A 22,223-nucleotide genomic window follows, 5' to 3' on the forward strand; every position below is an offset into this window, starting at 1 on the left:
GAATCACTCAGTTACTCAAACTGCACTTCAACTTTACAACTGATAGCGAAGCAGTTGCAAGAAGGCACCAGCCCACCCGGCGGGACAAGAAAAGGAGCAAGCCAGGAACAAGCCAGGCGCTCACACACCGGCCTACGGGGGCAAATGACCCCTCCTCATGTCTTGCTCGCCCTCATGTTCTGCAGACCCCGGGTCCACCCTTCCTCACGCCCCAGCCGCCCCCTCCGAGCTCACAGCCACGACAGAGGGAAGGTCTTCCCCATTCCCGCCCATCCCCGTGGCTGCTTCCAGCCATGAAAACTGTTCTCCGATCGAATGCCATCAGTCACCACAGTTCCCTGAAGTTTTGCTGGTCTGGGAAGTTGTGCCTGTCCAAAGGGTCCAACATGGACAGTAGAAGTGCCCCGAGGAGGGCATGGCGGGTGCGGTGGTGGCACGGTGCTGGCTGAGTCCACCCCACCTTGCGGGGCTTCATCCTGCGAGAGGCAAGCGACTGCACATCGCTGCCTTGGAGCTCAACCTAAGGAAGTTGCAGTCCAAAGACCATCAAAACCCAACCAAAGGGATTAACATTTTGTTTTCCATGCAGCACCTCACCCCAAGAGGTCCCAAATCATTTAGGATTTGTACAACTTTTTAACGCTACCAGAAGACAATGTGAGATAAGAGATGGTGGAAAAGAAGGGAGATTTATTAATGGAAAAAAGATGCATCGTTCTCTCTCTTTCACACAATGGACCAGACAGCTGTAACCTGATGAACTGTAACGAAGATGCTGTGCTTTGCTGCACCTCATGCCACAGGCTAGAGATCACCTCAGTGACCGCTCCTTAAACAGAAAATTAAATACTTAAATAGAAATATTAAAGGTTCGATCGATTTACTGGGTAATGAAGTGTTCCTTCCCAAGGCGACTCCTGAGGGACAGTGCTGCAGGAGGTGTAAATCAACCAGTTAGTCCCTCCCAACCCGTAGGAAGCGGTTGACTGCATCACCCCAGCGCACCGAGGCAGAGCAGTACACACAGCCACCGGCCAGAGGGCACCGCTGCATCCTTACAGGGACACACAAACCCGACAGCAACGGCCAGCTTGGCAGTAACTTCACCTCCCTTGTTCACCCCCGCAGAGTCGGGAACCTGCCCCTGTTCTGGGCACGCAGAAACTTTCTGCCGGTGCCCCGTGTGCTGCACCTCCCCACGGGGACGTGCCTCCACACCAGCACACGCTGCAGCATCTCAGGGGCTATTGCCCAGCACTCTGGAGACAACCACACACTGACCTCACCGGTTTTACTGCTGCCCCAAATACTATCTCAAATACTACAGACACAGCTTTAGGAGACAGAACCTCCCAAGGTTAAAAGATCAGAAATTCATTTATCTCTAGAGGATAGATTTAACCATTTTGTAGCAATAAAGTAAACCAGACAGGCTTATACTAGATCTTCAAGCCGTTGCTCCTCCACAGGATCACCCCTCCTTCTACTCCCACCCTTACAAAAACAGACAAAACGTCAACTCACAGGCAAGTGGATGGAGTGGAATCACACAGTCCAGTTTCCAAAGACTCAGTAGGGCTCAGCCGACCCACAGGCATGGGCTATGAATCTAGAAATTTCTATTTTCCACTCCATTAACAGCATGCTGCTCAGTGGGGTGTGGAAGAGTGAGGGATACTTGCTAGAACACCACCAACCCAGACGCTCCTGCTTGTCATCACTGTGCTGGTGCAGTCACACAGCTGATAAAACCCCAACTCCCTGCCACTGCAGCAGGGCCTCTCAACATGTGCATGCCACCGGCTCAGGTAACTCGCCCCAGCACCCGGTAAAGCTGCATGCAAACATGAGACAGAGACACAGAAGGATGCAGTCCTCCCTCCACTGGGCAACCCAAAAATTACATGCTCAATTGAAATCACGTTCAGGCCAGGAACTACTCAAACCACATCCTCCCCAATATGGGAGGACATTTGTGTTCACACTCAAGTGGGTTTTCTACAGATTTTCCTGTGGAGGAGAGACAATTAAAGAATGATATGACGTTTGACACCTTTACTGCTATAAAGCACTCCAAGACATCTGGAGGTCCAGGTGTATTGGTTTGCCCCTCCCTCCCTTCCCTCCCTTTTGCCAAAACTCATTATTAACTATGAGGTCCTTGGGATTCTGGTCTTCAAATCCCACACACAGCCCTGCATATACATTAGATATGTATGAGTGGGCCTTAATACCAACTGCATTGCTTCAGGGTAGCTCCCAGCATCTGCCAAAGTTCTGCTAGTCATTTGGAGAGCTTGGGAAAAGAACTCTCAGGCTGATGTCCAATGCATTGAACCACTCAGAAAAAAAAAATCCCTTTTACGAAGAAAATCAGCAAGATGAAAGAGCAGAACAATACCTTAGGGTAAGTCCCATTTACCAATTCAAGCTGCACTGAAAAGAATAATCATCCCCCAAGTTATATACTGCACATTCCTGCGCTATCTCCTCAGCCCACACCTCTGTCAGGCCGAGGAACAGCTCATGCATTCCAGGGGCTCCGACGCAGGCTCCTTCGCCATCGCTGCATGTCAGCACTCGCTGTCCTGCAAATGCAGTACCCTCCAGCAGAAATGGCCTCGTCTGCAGCCACAGGGGCACATTCTTCAGCTTCCCATATCCCAGGTTTGTCTGATAAAGAGCAGTAATGCCAGCCTAGAGATCACAACAGAGTTCTGAGGTACAGAACAGGAATGGATGACACAGGGACCCCTTTGTACTGATGCACACATCAACCCCCTTTCTGTAAGTCCAAGCCACACTCAGCCCCCTTAGATAAAGTTATTAAAAAGAAAAAAAAAATATATTTACATGTATCTTCCTATATTTATCAAAACATGCTTTGTTCATTCCCCTCTTCCTGTGCCTTCTGTGCATCTCAGAAATGCTCCTGGATTAAGGTGAAGCAGAACACATCATGAACTAGTTCTGGAAAAACCTATGTGACAAGGCATCGACAAATACACATTTGCCAACTGGCATCAAGCAGCTTTTTAATGCTAATTTTCCCTCGAGCAGTAAAGAGTTTTCCACTATTCATAAGCAGTCTAGGATTATTATCTTTTTTTTTTTTTCAAGTGAGGCAATTTAGAAAAATCTAAATTTGCTTTCCTCTGTTAAGGAGAAGTCTTCTACTACTGAGTGTCCAGCATAACTCCAGTGTGTACAAGGGCTAGAGAGACGCAGCATACTCAGTCAGCTCAAAGATGACAGCATTAGTGCCAGAAGAGAGAAAACTACCTCAGATTTCCATATGCAGTTCATCTCAACAACTGAGGATGAGCTGTTAAGCCACGCTGACACAGCAAATAAAATGTTATCAATATAGGAAGTATATCAAAAGGATGGTGGTCAAATTTTCTTCTACATCTCATCTACTGCTGGGGGGAGGAAGTGGAAGCATAACTGAGGCAAGATATTTCAAATGCCTCAGATATCAGCCTTTCATTTTCAACAGCTGAAAGCCACATCTGCGCACCCATCAAACCGCACGTTGCCTGTAGTTCTGCTTCTTGCATGGGACATCTGGAAAGCAAGCGACACTGGAGACAGGATTCTTCATCCAGCCACCACAGAGAGCAAACGCCTTCAGCGTTCAGCCAGAGTCCCATCTCCCCCAGCATCTCAACTGCCACATGTCCCTGACAGCCCAGACACAGCACGCTGGCTCATCAGGATGAGATGTCTGAGCACAAACTACAGTATTTCCTCTAACGCAGCTGCAGGGAACAGGTGTCTGCACCTCCCCTGTTCTTCCCCAGGCCCCTGTTTACCCAAATAACTAGAACTGCTACAGGTTTTCCTGCCTTAGGCAGCAGAAGATTCCCAGAGGACTGGCAAATGGAAATAAAAAGCAAGATAGCCGTAAGGGCAGGTCTAAATGAGGACATGGACTTTACATGATAATCGTGTCTCACTTGGCATAAGACAAATTGCAGACCCCTCATTTGCAGAATGACACTCCATTCTCCAGCCCTTTTTACTTAATACCTGTAAGGCGGTGAATTCAAATCCTTGATTTTTGCTGTCCCTTAGAAGAACGAGGGGAAATGCACCTCCGGAACTGAACCTTGAGCTTCCAGACTCATCTAAGCAGCCTCTCTGTAAAATCCCCAAATCCAAACTTTAAAAATCTCATTAGGTTCAAGTAAGTCTTCTCTCCCCCACCTCCAGGAGTAGATGCAACACCAGCTCACATACAGGGAGACAGCTCAGGGCAGTAACCCAATCCCTGGCAAGACAGTTTTACATTGTGAGTAACTGCAGAGGAATGGGGAGCTTGGGTATATTTATCCTATTAAATAGCCTTTCAAATGAAACATTTTCAATGCCCTAGAAGAGCTGCATCAAAAAGACTTGTTGGAGCCTTGCTGCAGGGCTTCTCACAGCCCTCGAGTTTTGAGTCTGGAAGGGGTGGGGAGCCCCAAAGAGCAACACTGATGACAGGAATTCCCTTTTTAACAGCAGTTGTGACTTTTCTCAACAGAATGGAAAAGCATTATCAGAAATAGGAAAACCAAGAGCAAACAGGTGAATGCAGGCATTGACTTCCAGGTAAAAGAAATTTAATAAAAGGTTCTTAAGGCATTATATTCTAATCAATGTTTTTAAATGCAAAAAGATCAGAGACTACAAAAGCAATAAAATACAAAGACTACATTCAAAATGAGATCTTAAAAATTCAAAGTGCAATTAGATGCTCTTAAAATCCTGAAGTTCTCTGGTTCACATACATAGAAAGCATGTAAAACAGCTTGGCTTATTTTCTAAAACATTTTGAGAAGGAAACATTTAAAAGTTTTCCAAAACTTAACCAGTAGGTTGAGAAGGTGGTTAGAACACAGAACACATAACAACTCTCAGCTCTCTTGTGAAGCAGAGACAGATTGTTATTTAAGGTACAGGAAAATTCAAGGCACAAAAGAGAAGTCATTTGCCAGACAACTGCTGGAGTACCAGCACAGAGCAGCAACTGGTATTTTTACTTCACATTGTCTAGACCTGCCTAAAGGAAGTTCAGATGACACTGTCAAAAAAATCACTCAGCTCTTTCTTTAATGTATTCCAGTGACTGATGATTATTCGAAGCCTTGCGCTTTCTCATTATCAAGGTATTGGTGCAAGTCATGCCTTGTGTCACTGCTTATTAAAAAGAATGTCCAGACTAGAATCAGTATGTGGTATGGTGAACTCTGATAGAAGACAATACCCATTAAATCCATGAAGCTTCTCTGTTCTTTGAAACCAATACTGCCCCTTAGAATAAGCAAGACTATGCATTTACAGCACTGATTTACAAAGTTGTGTGGGTGCTTCAGAAAAGCTTAATAGCAAAGGCAACCATCTAGTAGCTGTTCTGCCTAGCTACACCAGACTGCAGAGACAAACCAAACTAGAATTCTTCCCATGACAGACAGAACTGCTTTTGAAATCACGTGATGGCAGCCACCATCAGTCCTATCTATGCCATAACTTGAATACAGACAGCCAAACCAGTTAGCTTTCCCCAGTACAGCAGTCCATGCACCCAGCTCTGACCACTATCAGCAAATGTCTAAACAAAGACAAGACTCTGCACTGTGAGATGTGGTCTACAAGATCAGCTGCAACAATGATTGTGGCTTCCCGTTCCAACCACTGAGACCTGAGCTGAAGACTTTATTCCAGAGCTTGTGGCCAGCTAACTGGTCACAACCAACATGTGCTATTACCACCCCAAGCATAGGGTTGCAAAAGAGTCTACAAATACAGCCTGTTTTAAAAGCATTTTGCATTTTCAGTGACTACTCACTGCACGTTCAGGGATGAAATGCAAACCCTTCGAGTGCTCTGGCTGTAGTTTCAGCAGAGCTGATACCACCACACGCTGCCAGTGTAAGGGAAGGGCCCAGCGATCCCCTCCTTCCCCAGCATGCAAACCCACACTGTTCCTGGAACTTGCCCTGCTGATCACCAGACACTTTCTGAACTAATTCAGCTTACTTAATCCAGTAAAAGTTTGCTGTGTTGTCGGTTTGGTTTTTTTAGATAAACTAGTTACATTTCTTGTAAGCATAGTTCCAGCCACTCTATGACTTATGCAGCTTTTAGAAAATGTTTTAAAGAGACCAATGCCAGAATTTATCCCTTGTCTAAGTAAGCAAATAAAACTTCTGCTTTAAATAGGAAATACTGTACTTTCACCTCCAAAACTCAGGTCAGGACACAAACTGTAAAATCCAGCCCCATCCGGCCATTATTGAAATAAATCAGCCATCCTCCTGTCTGATTCCCATAATTAATCTGCATCTCGGATGCAGACCAGAAAAACTTCAGCCTGAAAAGGGAGCAATCAGCAGAGCGCACAAACTGAAATGCTCTTACATTCTGCAGACATCCCTCACCACTACCAGCCACTTCCACCTGAGCCTACACCGACATTTTATTTTGGCTTTGCAGCCTCAGAATTGCAATAGGGCTCAACCAGTCGGGCTGCATATATTATGTACCTACTGGTGCTATCTCATTTGTGCCACTGAGCTTAGAGTTAGCTTTTCACCGAGACTACTCCTGACCATAAAACTTTGAAGATGAGCCAACTCTGTATGCTACAAAAACCCAACAGAAGCCATCATGTGAGCTCAGACCTTCCATCAGATCCCTCTGAGGGGCAAGAGGGCTATTTGTACGTGTGCTGGAAAACCATAAAGGTCACTGCAAGATCCTTCCTGGAACTGACCACACCGCTTCCTTTCAAATTAACACAAGCATTTCACTGGAAGTCAGACCTGCCCTGTAACCTCAGCAATGGTGTATTTGTCAGCACGGTGAGGGTGCTGGAGTGCCAGCATCACGAGGGGTCAGCTAGTTCCCATGTAACCCAGCAGCAAGGCTTTCAAGGGCACAGAGACACTCTGTAGGAAACCAGCTGACCAGTTTGCCCCTTGACACCAGCAGTCCCTGGGAATCACAGCCCCATTCCTTGAGTAAGCATCTCAGATCCACCTCTTGTCATCTTTGATGCAACAGGCTCACATCACCGAGTTGGCAGGAAGGCAACCTAATCTTAACCAGACCCACAGGGCATGGGATCATCAACGCAGCATGCAGGCTCAGAGACACTGCAACTGCCTCGAAGATCTGAGTCAGCACAGTTTCCTGGATGAAACTACACAAATCCACAGCGCTCTCTGGCCTACGGTCCAAGCTGTGTGAAGGAACCACAAAAGATTTTCCTGTAGGACCAGAATTTTTCCACTTAGCTCTTGAACACTAAATTTGACCCCAGTTCAAACTGGCTGAGAGAAATGAACCACCAGCTACAAAAGAGAAACGAATAGTCATTCTGCCTTCCTCCAACTTCCTTAGAAAAACTTTCATCCCCTTTCCGCTACCTCAGAACTGTTCATTAGATGGCTGAGATAACAATGCATGTCACAAGGCACGTAACTGCTTACATTGCCAGAGAGAAATATTCCTCAACATGTTGTAGCTTTGCTGAGCATCCTCACACTGGAAGTGATTTGTGATTTAAGTACCATCTCCTTTCAGAAGGGATATATCTGATGTTCTAGAAAAAAACCAGTAAGGTTACCAGAACAACTTCCACAGAAAATATGGTTTGAAAATGTTTTTTTTTGTTTTTCAGCTGAAAAGCTGCTAAACCAAGTGTAGCCTTTTCATGTTCTTCAAATTAACCTAAGCTGTCCACTCCCTTGCCTCTGCATTTGGAAGCTGTCAACAGAAACACCAGGAAGAACAAACTCTTACTGGTGTCGAAGATCTAAGGAAAGCATAGAGCAAAGTGAGGCCATCCAAATCCCACTTAAATTGGCTGTTGTATATCTCATGTATGGCCTCCAAGAGGAGTACTTGAACTTACTAGCAGCACTGTGACATCACTGGTTTCAGAGCCTGCTCCCTCCCAAAGGTGTGTCCTCCCGTTTATTTCTCATTTCCAGAAAGTGCTGGGGAGGGGAGGGAGGGAAGGGTTATTTCCTGTCGTATACAGCATCCTCTTTTTTATAGCATGGCTTTCTCCACACTTTAAGTGAAAAGACACATCTTCTATTTACTTCCCTCTGTTTATAGTCCAGAGCAGCAAACAGCTCATGTCAGGAAAAAACACCCTATGCTAAGACCTGCTGCCTAAACTGAATTCATGTTCCAGCTTACTAAACAAATAAATGTTTCCAGTTTCACAGCTACCAAAGGCTTCATAGAATCCCAGATCCCCAGCTACACAAGCCTTGAATGTCTCTGTATAGCAATTCACACAAACAGCCCACAGTTGTGTGAAGCTAAAAGAGAAAATAATCCCTTGCATGGTTCCTTTCTATCACTACTCTGAGAGACCTGAACAACAGGAAACAATTACCAAAGATGGATAAGTTTAGTCAAAAAATCCTTCCATTGCTCTATGAACAATCTTCAGGAGGATTAGGAAAAGTTTGTAAAGGGTTTTGCAAGTGATAGCTCCAGCACATTCTGTGACACAGCACATGCAAAAGCAGTAGGCTGAGCTAATCTCAACACTTGTACAATGCATAAGAGCACAAAGCCAGGTTCTGGTTTACCAGACAGAGAAGATGCAGATTGCACAAGAGAAGTTTGTGATATGTAAAATGCTTCACACAAGCTTAACAAGCCTTTACTCAGTACTCCAACTCATGACCTCCAGTGATTCAGACCACCATGATTTAAGTACTACTGTCCTCAGATAACTGTCCCACCAACAAAATACAGCACTAACAGCAGAAGTGGAAGACATTTTCAGCCACATTTTTCAGTCACAGCAGTCAACAGCTCCACACACTAAACCTAAACCTCCACATATTCCATTTCATATTGATGTAACAGGCTGTAACCTGCAGCATCTGTAGGCAGTAAAGCCTGCAGTCACTGCACCTGAATTCCAACAAGGATCACAAATCAGAATCCTCATGCTGACATTCACACCCCCTTGATAGCATGAAAAATCATCTACCTTTCAGAAATGGAGAACTGATACGCAGCCCTGAACAGCCCAACATAACATGGCAAGTCCATGTTGTATCAGAATAGAAAGTCTGACTCTCAGGCCTGTACTAAAAATACTTAAGTTGGAATTTCTCAGTCTGAATCTGCAGCCTGCTATGAGCTCCACCTGCTACCAAGTCTTTTGTCAGAATCCTCTCCTTTTGGAAGCAAATAGGCTGTGTTCCTATGGGCAGTTATAGTTTGCCCTGTGAAAGATTACGAGGAACAACAATCTGCACAAATTAGAGAGTCTCCATCTCTCTGTCAACTGCCAAATTGGAAACAGCTCTGGTCTCCAAGGAGGGTAAGTACAGCCTCTGACTGTCCTCTCCTAGAGTGGCCCTTCTTGTGCAAGATCTATTTCTGATCTCTGCCTGACAGCAAATAGATCTTCAGGCATTTCCAGGAAGTCCCAGACAAAGGCATTAGCAAATAGCCAGTATTGACCTAACTGTCTCTGGGAGGGAAGCGACTTGGCTCAGACAAAAGTAAAGGACATTAGCTCTTTTCAAACACAGCAACACTCAAACTGAACAAGAGTGAAATGGCATCCCGGCTGAGTTTGGTGGAAGGAACAGATTGAGTGAGTATAAACATTTTACACAAGCAACTAAGCAGTTAATACCATCTCACTACTGACCTGGACTGGATTTCAGCCAACATCCTAGATGGAAAAAAAAAATTAAAATAAAAATAAAAACATTAGTCACCAATGCATTAACCTTTTTAGTCATCTGTTTATCCTTACGTACACAATTAGTAAGTTAACCCTCCTCAGGCATGCCATAAGAATTTTTATTTGCTGACGGCTTCCCTCAGAAAGTTTCTAGAAACTGGGGTCAACGTTCAAAGAAGTCTGACAAGATCTGCTCTCCTCTGCCAGAACAAAAAAAAAAAAAAAAATATTCATGAAAACCAAACAAGCAGCCACTGAATGGACCTCTCAGGGACAACTTCCCAGGGCCAAGGCCTCTGATCAAAATACCAACTCCCTTGTATTCCTACAGGAAGAGGGGCTCGGCCAAGCCAGCTATCTGAGGAACCAGACCCTTCCTGCTGCATCAGTATGCAGCTACTCCACAAGTGCTAGGTCAAAACACAGTGTGTGCTGCCATTTTACAAACAGCTACAAATCTAGCACAAAGGAGACTTCCATTAAACAGAGCAAAGACTCCCAAGGATGGGTACAGAAACAGCAGGAAACAAGACACTATAGATTTTAAACCACAGCTCTGGTAAAGTGAATAAACAGAAGCTCAGGGCTGGACTCATTTCTAGTCCCTTGGATGATCAGTCAGGCAAACACTCATGGAAATAGCACCATGGGCAGTAAGAGCATCATGGTGCTGGGAAATTTATCATACCCTAGAATTTTGCTACAGCGGATGCCCCTCCAAACCAGTGCTGCTCTCTCCAAGTCATGTAGCCAGGATGATGCCATATAATTAATACCTTGCCAGAAGTCAGTTTGTCCTCCTTGTGCAATGAAAGGAAAGACTCCCTCTACCTACTATTCTTCTTCCCTAGCCACATGCAGAGCTGCTGGGAAAGAAAGTCATCTTGTCTCCTCCAGCAGAGTAGCTTCCTTCCTTCAGCACAGAAGTACACTCTTTATAGACCTGAACTGGACAATTTGTTCTCACACCTTTCTGGAAAACAGACAGGCAGACAACAGTAACAACTACAAGGATAGTAAACCAGAGTGGAAAACACTGCCATCATTTGTGTGCCACACCCTGCTCAGCCCTGGACTACAGGACTTGGAGAAAAACTGCCAAATGCAGAGGTGTGTGGCACCCAGCTACTCCCAAGCAACCCCCTACATGCCCACTGACATGAGGATAGACAAGGGCATTTTTTAAGCCCTAGATGGACTGTATTTGGTTGAGATTTGCATAACTGTAGCTAGCTAGGTCTGACTTGAACAGAAAATTGTCATAAGCAGCATTGAGGTTACAACAGATGCTAAACCGGTACTGGATAACTCTTCCAAGCGGCACCTTAGTGCCATAAGCAGTGGCAAATCAGAACAGTGTGAACACACAGCAGTGGTTTCCAAACCCTTGGGCAACAGCAAGCCTCACCTGCTTGCGCTCCAGAGCCCTCGGGTAGAAGTGACAAGTGTGTAAGTTTGACCACTTAGGAGGACACCTTTCAACAGCTGTAGAGCACTTACCACTTGGAGATCATAATTTGGTAACTGCTGATTTTAACTCACCTAGGGAAGGAAAACGTTACATCAGGGCTTACATGGGAACAGAGCACAGGAGTTCCACTGGACAGTGAGCACCATGGAGCAAATGATAGAGTTTCACAATATGCAGAAAGGCGAATTAACAGTTCACCACTGCCAAAAATGGAGAGGTTTTACTCCCTCTTCCAGACATGTGCTGCTGCCACTTACTTGTGTTGGCTCTGGCCCTTACAAGATCCCCTCTGTGAACCAGTTCAACAGAATATACACCCAGACAGAGAAAAAAAAAAAAAAAAAACAACTGTTTTCTTTTGGGTTAGTAAAGAGAGATGAGCACAGCAGTTAGCAAGAAGAAAGAGCCAGACAAGGGAGCAGAAAAGGGGTAAGGATGAAAGCAAAGCCATACCCCTTTCAGCAGCAGCAAACCATTATATTGACTCAGGTGCCAGCAGGACCACCACCTCGGATACCCCAGCATCTGACCTCTGCCACACCGATAAACACAGTCAATAATAAGATTGCTAGAGATCACTATGATCCTATCCATCTGCATATGTATAAATGGTTTTGGACGCAGCCAGAGACAAAATACTGTCAGAGCTTGCACATTCTAAGTTAATTATCTGCCTTTTAATAAGTAACAGAAACAGGAAGGCATGTGGACCCTATAACCAATATAGGGAAGGGTAAGATTTGCACAGTTATGCAAGAATAGACATGAAACTTAAGGGAGGAAAAAAATAGCATCTTTTAAACAGTGGAAATCCTATCCAAGCAGCATAAACAGATCTGAATATAGACCCGTCCAGGCAAAGTGCCAGGTGCAAAATCTGAGACACACATAAAGATGATGAAATGAAGGGCAGAAATATTAGTATAAATTTCTGAATTCATTAAAAGCATTAGAAGCACAAATTCTGCCCATGAGATGTAGAATTCCCTGGCTACCACCAAAAGGAGGATTCCAGAAATAAACAACAGAGGTCCTAAAGAGATACTGCAATTGTACGGACCTGCAATTGTATCCATATTTAGTACAGTCTTATTGAAGAATTCCTATCCTGAAGGCTCTTAAATGGGATATCAGAATGCAGACTTGAGAGATTTTAGTCCTTGAAAAGAATATTTTTAATTAACTCCAGCAACTTCCCATTCAGCAAGTAACAAACATATCTCCCAAGAGCATAAATGCAAAGAACATTCAACAAATGCAAATCTACCCTTAAAAACCAAAGTATCTCAAGTTTGAAAAGCCTGTGCCTATAAAGTCCCAGCAAATCTCACCCAGATACTGGGGATGCCAAATAAAAGGTTAATATATTAAGATATAAATAAAGACAAGTTCAAAAGACTTGCTGTCTTGACCTGCCAACCACTCTGAAGTGAGTTGTTTCCCTTTTTTTAGAAAAGGAACTTTTGTCAAATGTGGTATGTGGTTTAACTGGCTTGTTAAAAATCTAATTACTAAGAAAGTACTTTCAAAATGGTGGATTTTTCTTTTTAAGAAGTTTTCGATTCTGCAAGGGTTCTCTGCAACAGAGAGTGGGAGCAGACTTGGAAGCAACACCAAACTCTTTATTAGCCAAAAAGTGTAAGTCATCATCAGCAACTGACTTTACACAAAGTGCTGCCAAAAGCACAATGTAAACTCACAGAGCAGGGCAGGGGGAAATGACAACAAAATATTTAACATTTTTCAGTCATGTGGATCTTAGTACTACTTATAACTATAATAGGTAGAAAGTTTTAAAATTAAGCTTTCAATCTGATTAGCATTCTACTAAAACTTAAAAGATAACCCAAGTAAATACAGATGGTGGACAAGCAACATCTTTGAAAGACAACAGAGTACAAGGGGCCAAGAAACACATGGTTAAAAATCTAATTAAAGCAGCTCCTTTTTACTTAAAAAGCAGCTTCTGGAAATAAAAGGAGGACAATGTTCCAGAAATGAATGTGGGAACTGGTCCCCCAATCTACTTTGGGAGAAGACGTGGGTGGTAAGTTGATGAAGCTTGCTGATGGCTCTATGGCTCTAGAGCACTGTATTTTAATTTTTTTTTTAGCATTGGCAGAAGAATGTGGCTCAAGAGTTTCACAATGTCATGACAGAGGCCCACTGAAAGAAAGGAAATTGTTAAAGCCAGACAGAAAACTAACTTTTTTAGAACTGGAATATATTGTAGCCAGTGGATGGAGAAGAGCTGGAGAATGTTTAAGGTTTTCTTACCTCTTCCTACTGCAAGAAGGTAGATGACCTATCCTTCTACCTATCATCTGACATCATGACAGAAGCATTAGTCACAAGTCTTGTGCTTGTTTCGTCACTGGCAAAAGAAATAGTGAGGATTTCTTCTTACCAAGAGCAGTATTAATAAAGCAATTAAACGCATGACAGCTTCTTCATCTCAGTGCCCTGCACAGAAGTTGTTGTTTTGTTAATACACAAAGAAAAATTTTATTATATCAGCCAAAGGCTGTTTTACTCACAAGAGAACTCGTGACCACAGAAAACTGCAATTAAAAAAAAATTACAAAGAACAAAGAGAAAGTAGATTTTTGAGAGGTAAAGATGAGTAAGAGAGCCCAATCTCCAGCGCTGACCAAAAATGGAAATACAGCAATACTGAAATAGAAGCAGCATGAGAATAAACTTCCCTTTCATAGGTACATGAAATAAATCCTTCCTCAAATTACTTTCTAAAAAAGGGGTTTTCAGCATGATCTCTGATTGTTCCTCCACTAATCCTATGATGAAAGTCAACAATCATCTGAGCTAACTGGGGAGAATATTTTGCACTAGTCTACAGAAGTCAAGATTCCCAGCCCCTACATTTCTGCTTTGCTGAAAATTAAGTTGACTTCTTTGTCTCAACTCATCATATTCTTCCCTGCTATACACTGAACTAGGGCATAGTGGAAAATGGATTCGTTTTCCTATCAAGTACCTAGATGCATATGTATTTTATATGGACATGTACCTACTCATATCACTATCATCCCATTACTGCCGTGTACTGATCCACTTCAGAACCACACTGGCATTCACAACCCACAGAAAAAGAGAGGGACCGGGCTCTTCAACTTACACACTGAATGTACAAAGACAACCTCCTACACACGCACAGCAGCGCAACTGCCCCCTCGCCCGAGAACAATATTCCACTCCTATCTCTGCAACAAATCCCAACCTAACTGCTTAAAGCAGCTGGAAAATAGACTAACTCCAACTCCTTCCCTACCCCCCCTCCCCTTAAAAAACAGAAAATAAAAAAATAGCTGTTTCTGCCAAGCAAGCACTGAATACACTGCATTCCATTTCATTAAAACAATTACTCAGAAGCCAGCCAAGAATTACATAAAGCTTCCTCCCTGCACCACCCCCAGCCCCTTCTCTTCAACCCTCCTCCCCAGCAAGCAGCTTCCCAACCCTGTGAAGACAGGATCACACCGGAGCGATACCACTCTGCACGCAGAAAGCGGCACCAAGCGCCTCGCATCGCGCTGGCTATTCCATCCCACACAGAGTGGTTTTCAAACCCAAGCAATGCAGTCAGGACTCTAGTAGATCCAGACAGCCTAGCAGCTCTCTGAATTTCACACCACTGTAAGCCGTACCATGGTGATCTGTCTCATGTAGTTTTCTCCCTCGCGTTTGATGGTAAAGTAGCATCCAACAAACTGAGCCCTTAACCAACTCTTACAGAAAAATGAATGATAACCTAGCATATTTTATCTCTAACTCGCACGGCCAAGGCTTTTAAGCATGATCCCAAGGCAGAAGGTGCTGGAGGCGCCAGATTTAAGCAATTAAGAAGTACCGGAGCAGCGTGCCAGAGCAGCTGTGCTTGTGAGGCACTGCCCAAGGGAACCGCTCAGGACAGCCAAGTAGCAAATCTCAGATTAAGCACCAGCAGGATAGATTGAAAACTACAAGCTTAGGGTTATAAGAACCCGATGGACAAATTCATCCCCAACTCCACACAGTCTCTCTACAGCTCCCAGACTGACAGCGCTGAGCTCCTCACATTTCACAGCAGAAATAAAAGGCAGCTTCTTCTGGCCAACACCGCTCACCCACCCACAACACTGAGTTGGCCACTGATAAGAGATTTCATGACGTGGATGAAATGGCATTTCATTCCCTCCCCCAGTGCTCCAGCTCTCTGCAGGGATCCTGTCTAACTGAGCTGCTTGCAGCCAGGCAGAATAGTTCCAGCTGTGTATCATGCTGCCTAACCAGACCTACACAGCCCAAGAAAAGTCTCCCACATAAAACCGTAATGATCAAGAGGGAGAGCTGCAAACCAGAAGTACTACTCCTGGGCATCGTACTCTTGCGGACCACCTCTGCCCAAGAGGGGTAATTTGCTAGAGGCAACAAAAAAACTCTAGTCCCAAGGCAGCTGCTGGTGCTGAGGGATGGGGAGCAGCAGACACAACTAACTAATGGTCAAACAAGATGAGTGGCAGAGAAGACCAGACAGGCCATCATCTTATTGCAGCTCATGGAGCACCAGTAACCTCAACTGACGTGCAGTTAGCCTTAGGTTCTTTTGTCTGACCCAGCTGAAATTAGTGGCTCCAACCCAAAAGAAACCTTTTCAGAGAGAAGCCTTGAACTTGTTTAGAACCATGAAAGAGGATAGAACAAGAGAGTATTAAGCCCCTAATCCATGTCAAATCATTTACAGCCCTCATGCCCATGACCTTTTCGATTTCTGGCTTTTTTTGCCCCTTCTGCTTTTAGAAAAACCCAGCCTAATTGCAGTCCCTGAACCATCACAAACTTCCTTATAGCACAAAGTGAAATTCTCTGCTCACCTTGCTCTTCAAGGATGGAAATAAAGCAAGATCCTATCAGGCGTCTAGACAGTCATAGGATTAATTCTGTCTGCCAGCTCGATTTTGTGACAAAAACATGGGATTGATTTATTCCTGGAGACCCCATACAGTTTGATTTATAGCTGAGCCGTTTAAAGCACAATTCCCCATGCAAAGTGTCATTCAGAAAGTTTATTCCCTGGAGCGCCATTTACTTTTTCTGATGTTCTTCACATCACTTGCAATGTTTGAGGTTTAAACACGTGCAATAAACAGTAAAAAAACAAGAAATCAAGCTACACTCCACTGCATGCTGCCAGCCAGACGTGCTCAGTAGCTCACCCAGCAAAGGCATCTACACCAAACTTGCATATAATAATAAGAACACTGTGAGAAGTGGCATGACAAACCGTATTTGAAGACTTCAGACTACCTCATCATCATTTAAATAACTTGAACTTGTTCACAGTGTAGAGGCAGTCCAGCACAGGGAAAAAGGAGCCAAGCAATAACAATGCAGGCTGCCTCCCCCTGTGGCCTGCCGTAAGTTCTCTTGGATCCTCAGCTTATAGTTGTCTCAAACTGCTTAGATAAATTTCCCATGTAAATTCAGAATAATTACTGTCTGCTACAAGAAAAAGCTGTATTTATATGAGCAGAAAAAGAGCCTACCAGACTCCTAAACAACACAAATACATAACCTCAGGGACTCAAGTTCCTCTAACTGAAACACCAACACCAAACTTGCTCCACAGCACCCCAGTTGCCATTTCTACTTCTTTTTGGTTCATTGGGATTTAAAAACATACATACGCAGAAGAAAAAGCATGGATTTTAGCACCAGTCAATCAAGGGAGATTGTCCCCAGCCCAGCTGGTTTCTGCTGCTCTGGGGCTGTTTGCAATGAGAATAAGCACGAATGGGAAAAACAGCTAAGAGTGATATGAGAAAGTCATCACCCACCTCCTATTTTTATGGTATATCTTTAGCACACGACATTCTTTGAATGACTTCACGACACTCTGTGGTAAAGGGAAAGACTAGAGTAGAACTACTGTGGGGAATTTGGAAGGGAAAGGAAATCTTTTCTCCCTACTCACAGCCTGTCATAACAGAGGATGAAGAAAGGATGAGCCATCAGAAGGGCAGAGAGGGAACATTAAACAGGGCTGAGAAGGGAATAAAAACTTACAAATCTAATTCAAACGTGCCATTATAAGCTTTTCCAGCAATGGTGACCAGAAAATGTTGAGTTACTATTGTGATATATTCAGCTGGAAGCTATTTCAGAAGCACAAAGATCTCAATGAACATTAACTGTACGTTGCAGGTAAGGAGCTATTTATCTCTATTTCACAGACGGAGAAACAATATGCCTAACATCAGGGCGAACTTTTGAGGCTGTGAATGTTACCTTATGATAGATTAAACATAAGCCCCAGCTAAAAGAGGTGGCCTCACCTTCTTCCCAGTCAAGTGTCCGTGTCAAAAAAATTACTATCAGAAGAATCAAGCTTGCTGATCCAGCTAACTGCCCAACCGTTATCGTGGAAACAAGGAAGGAAGATGAGGGCAGAGAACACAACACACCTTACAGCAGCCAGCAGTTAAATCAGGATAAACCAATTTGAAATCACACTTCCACTTTCCAATCCATTTAACTCCAGCCCAAAATGGAAAGGAACGGTGCCACTCCTTGCTTCTACACTGCACTGGATCTAGTTATCTTGCCACAGGGCGGGACAGTTCATCTTAGTGATCCAATAGCAAATCATTTGTTCAATTTGGGGGAAAGGGGTGGTTTTCCAAAAGATCAGAAATTTCAACCAATTCATTGTGGAGCCTGATAATCACTAAGTAAGCAGCAAGCACACAAGTTGGAATCATCATTTTTGGCTACCATCTGAAACTGGGTGAGATGAGAGGTGAGATTTTACAAACACTGAAACAAGAACAGGACCCAAAAGTCTCCAGAGTTCCCTACCTAGTATTTTACAATATAATAGCTTAGCAGTCATGACAACCTGTACTTCCAGGGCTTGTTATTAAACCTAAGTTAGTTAAGACAGGCTAAAGTGAACAAAAAGCTCACTCCCTAAACCCCATCTTCTTATCATAGCCCAGGAAAGCTTCCCACAGACAATGCCTCACTTTCAGGCAGCTGGAGTAGAAGAGCATCTTCATTAACAGCTTCCACATCAGACAAAAAGGGACACAGAAGATCAGTAGACAAAGGGAGGGAGGCATAGTCTGAGAACAGAGCAGGAAACTGGGACCAGAGATCCTAGTCACTCGCACTGATTTTCCACTAGCACAACACAAGCTGCAGTAGATCCTGGATATCACAACTAATGCATTAATCGGATTCAAACAGATTTGTTTTGTGGCCATGGACAGGCTTTTCCCCCCCTCTAGTTGCACAGATTTAATTTAAGGAATTTATATCTGTCTGTCTTAACAATATCAGAAAAACAACTCTGATCTAACGAGAAGTGCACTATTATTGCTTGTTCTGCTGCCAGACTTAAGAATTTTATCCATCATTTCTGCAATTTCACAACCTGTTTCACATAATAAATACACTTCATGGGGAGAGATGAGGAAAAAAGGGTCTGAAGTATCATGATTCCCTGGGAAAGAAAGAACAAGTAGAGAGAGTTAAAGAAGATGTTGAGAAGTTACCCATTTCTTTCTCTAGTGGTAGTGATGGTGTCGGAGGATCAATTTTAACCAGGAGGGCAGCTGAACACTTGGGATAAGTTGACCTCTCCCAGCGAAGGACAAAGAAGCTAAAGACAGCACAGAGTCCGGCCTTTCCACGGAAATAGAGCAACAAGAAAAGAAGCCTCTCTCTGCATCGCACACTGCTCGAGGCAGAGGACTCCCTGTCTGAGTTGCTCAGGACAATGAAGTCCCTGTTTTACAAGGGGTCACAACAGCTAAGAAGCTGAAACAAGTCAGAACCCCATTGTGCAGAGTATTAGTTCTGTTTACAGTTTTCTCGCCCAGCAGCAGGAATGACTCAGAAACCTGAGCCAGTAGAAAGCCAAGGGACCAAATTACTTTACCAGCGTTCCCCCAATACCATTTCCTGACCATGAGCAATTTCACACTAAACTTTCAGTCAAATAAGACCAAAACCCACTGCATATGACTTCTAAACTGAAGGAACTGAGTCAGAAACAGGAAAGCATCCCCTTCAGAAGAGGACAGACAGCACAGCACTGCAGAGCACAGCAATCTTCCAAATGTTAGGACAGATGACAGATGGAAACATATGCAAGCCCCTCAACACTCCCATGAAAAATCAATGGCAAGACTGCTCCCTTTAAAGTCAATCTTGAGAGGATTAAGCCCTGAAGCGAGGGTGGGTTAGAGTTCCTAAAACAGAGGGAAACAACTTTTAAAGTAAAATCTCTTGTGCCACTGAACCTTTGCACCCAGAATTTTGAAGCTACATTGCTAGACAAACCTTTCTGCAAAAGCAAAATCCTTCTAGAAGTGAGCAAGCACACCTAAAATAAGCAGCTTACAGCCTAGTTTACATGCACAGCCAAAGCACTGCCATAAATACGTTTTCATTAAACAGAAATAACTTCTTTGTAAAACATCTTTTACAAGCTCTAGTGAATGCTGTTTTGTTTTTGATTGCAAAATCCAGTTAAAAAAATCTGAAGCCTTTAAAAAAAAAAAAAAAGTAGAAAAATGAGAATTTCAAAGCCATCAAAAGAAAGCTTCTAAAAGCAACACCATTTCTGTTTGGAGTTACCAAAGGGAAAAAAAAAAAAAAAAAAAAAAAAAAGAAAAGGTTTTACAGTAGTGTTTGCAAACAACCCCTTTCAGAAAAAGGCTGTAAAAACATTCAAATTCAAAATCAAACAGTATCTGACTAAAGCAAACATAAAGTTTCCTTTCTCCTACTCCTCTCACCATAAAATACATGACACACTACACAGATTAGATTTCTTCCTCTGCAACCAGCAGATCTTAATGGATCTGTTCACACGTACTACATAGACAAGGTAGCACCACAGAACCAAGAATAATTCAACCTCTAACTCAGTATCTCAAATTGTCTGAGGCAAATATGTGTGGCTGGTCACTTGTGAGCTGGAAGCACAGCACGTAACAACACGCTGCACTTTGCTAATCCCCTGAAAGGGGTGATAGCCCTGAGTTAGTATTTTCACTCTTTAGGACTAGGTTTTACTCTCTGTGCCAATTTACAATACTGCAGAATGGCAAACTCATTCAGCAAGTTTCCTGTCAAACTCCAAGTACATCCGCAAAATACGCTTCCTTAGAGAGATTCGAGGAAGACAATCTGGACAAGTCTGGTCAGCTGCTCGAATTCACCGTCTCCTCCCTCCCTTCCCACAATGTGCTATTCTGGTTTACACCCAGACCCAGCACGGAGTGTCCTGTGCCACAGAGGCTCCCCCAGCTCAAGGGGGTGCACAAGTTCCGCTTGCAGAGCTCTGAAACAGTTTCCTGTGTCAGCTGCACACTGTAACACCACTTCTCCAACACTGAGGGGAATAAAAAGCAACAAAGTTTTTTTTTCAACTCCAAATGAATCCCCGAAGCAACACAAATCCATTCTCACAGATGTTTCATAACCTCTCCAGGCCAAGCAGCGTAAAACTGAGATACTTCTGGCCCTTCATTTTACAGTGCACAAGTACACACTGATGGACTCCATCAGCTCCAGGAAGAGGGAGGAGATTTTGATGAACTCAGGGAGTTAAGAACAGACACACCAATGGGTTCTGTGAGGTGTTCTCTCCTGCCCAGCAAGGTCCATCAGTCACTAGTCATTTCTGCACCACATACATTCAGAAGCATGGTGTAGAAATATCTAAGCTGATTTTACTTGACATCAACTCTGAACCTGCAAGGCATATTAGCTCAGGCTCAATGCTAAACTACTTTTGGGCCAAAACTGGCCCTGGGAGCAGTGCAGCTACGTCCACATGGCATTGTGCCTGAACCAACAAGTCCTGACGGACCGGCTTGACTTTGGACAGAGCCAGCACAGACGTCTGTATCCATGGCACAGTTAATCCACAACTCTGATAATCCACCCATAGATAATGAGGAAAGAAAAACAAACAACTCTCACTTCAGTTCAAAAGTTTGACTTATTTCAGGGGAGTTGTATCAGCACGGCATTGTTCCCTTATTTATGCATCCCAAGGCGAATGGCTTTAGAAAAATAAGTGAGCAATTTTGGGGCTAACAATGATTTGTGGAAGGAAGATAGCTCACGTGCCTTTCTGTGGTGAATTCTGTACACCAAAGAAAAGCTTAGAAAGGGTCCCAATTTTTGTTCAACTGCTTACTGCTAGATAATCAGATCTTGTCCAGTCTAGAAGACTGCCCAAAAATTAAGAAAGACATGGTGTAATTCAGACTTGATGAAATCAAGTTGCAGAGACAAAAAGTTCTATTTTAAAAATCAGATCACAACTTCTAACTTTTGGTTGTGCCAATACATTTAACACCTCAAAACAGACACAAATTCAGATCTTTCTCAGAATTTCTTTGCATTTCACCTCTAATCCTCCTACAGAGGAAAGGGAAAATGTGTTGAAACTGCAGTAGCCTGTTAGGACAACTGGAAAGTCACACTACCACTGTTCAAGGAATGCAACAATGGCAGTGGGCACAGTACAGCTCCCATGGTTTGTTAAAGAGCATGTTGATGAGACTCTAAACTGGCCCTCCACAATGCTATCTGTAAGCTCACCTTGAAGGGCCACTCAGCAAGTCAATACACAGCCTGGGTGAATCCTGTTCTGACTAGCAACGCATTCCTGAACAGACTAGAAACTTGCACCCAATCTCCAAAAGATAACCAGGCTGAGGGATATGAGAAACGCTAAACAGAACTGTCTCCGCTTACAGAAACAATAACTGTGAGAAGCAGCGCAGGAGAAATTCATTCTGTTTGCACCAAGCAGAGGGTGAACTCCCCAAGAACAAATGCTTCATGGTGCACCTTTCACCAGGAAGCCATGCAGCTGACAGACTCCTTGCCCCCTAAGTTTATTCATTAGCCCAGTTCAGAGTTTGTTTTCTGAAGGTGTGACCACCAGCTTTATGCCAGCACTGTAATGTGAGCTTCCAGGTCCAGTAATAAAACTGCAATATTCCTGGAGCATAT

At 43.7% G+C, this 22,223-nt stretch overlaps 1 protein-coding gene across 3 annotated transcripts in view; it reads right to left on the minus strand.

Annotated features, from left to right (window-relative positions):
* Window positions 1–22,223, minus strand: part of PXN (paxillin) — a 45,363-nt gene that overhangs the window by 22,270 nt on the left and 870 nt on the right. The gene's annotated exons all lie outside the window — the stretch shown is intronic.

The sequence above is a fragment of the Strix uralensis genome, chromosome 17 (assembly GCF_047716275.1).
Source record: "Strix uralensis isolate ZFMK-TIS-50842 chromosome 17, bStrUra1, whole genome shotgun sequence".
In the NCBI taxonomy this organism is placed as follows: domain Eukaryota; kingdom Metazoa; phylum Chordata; class Aves; order Strigiformes; family Strigidae; genus Strix; species Strix uralensis.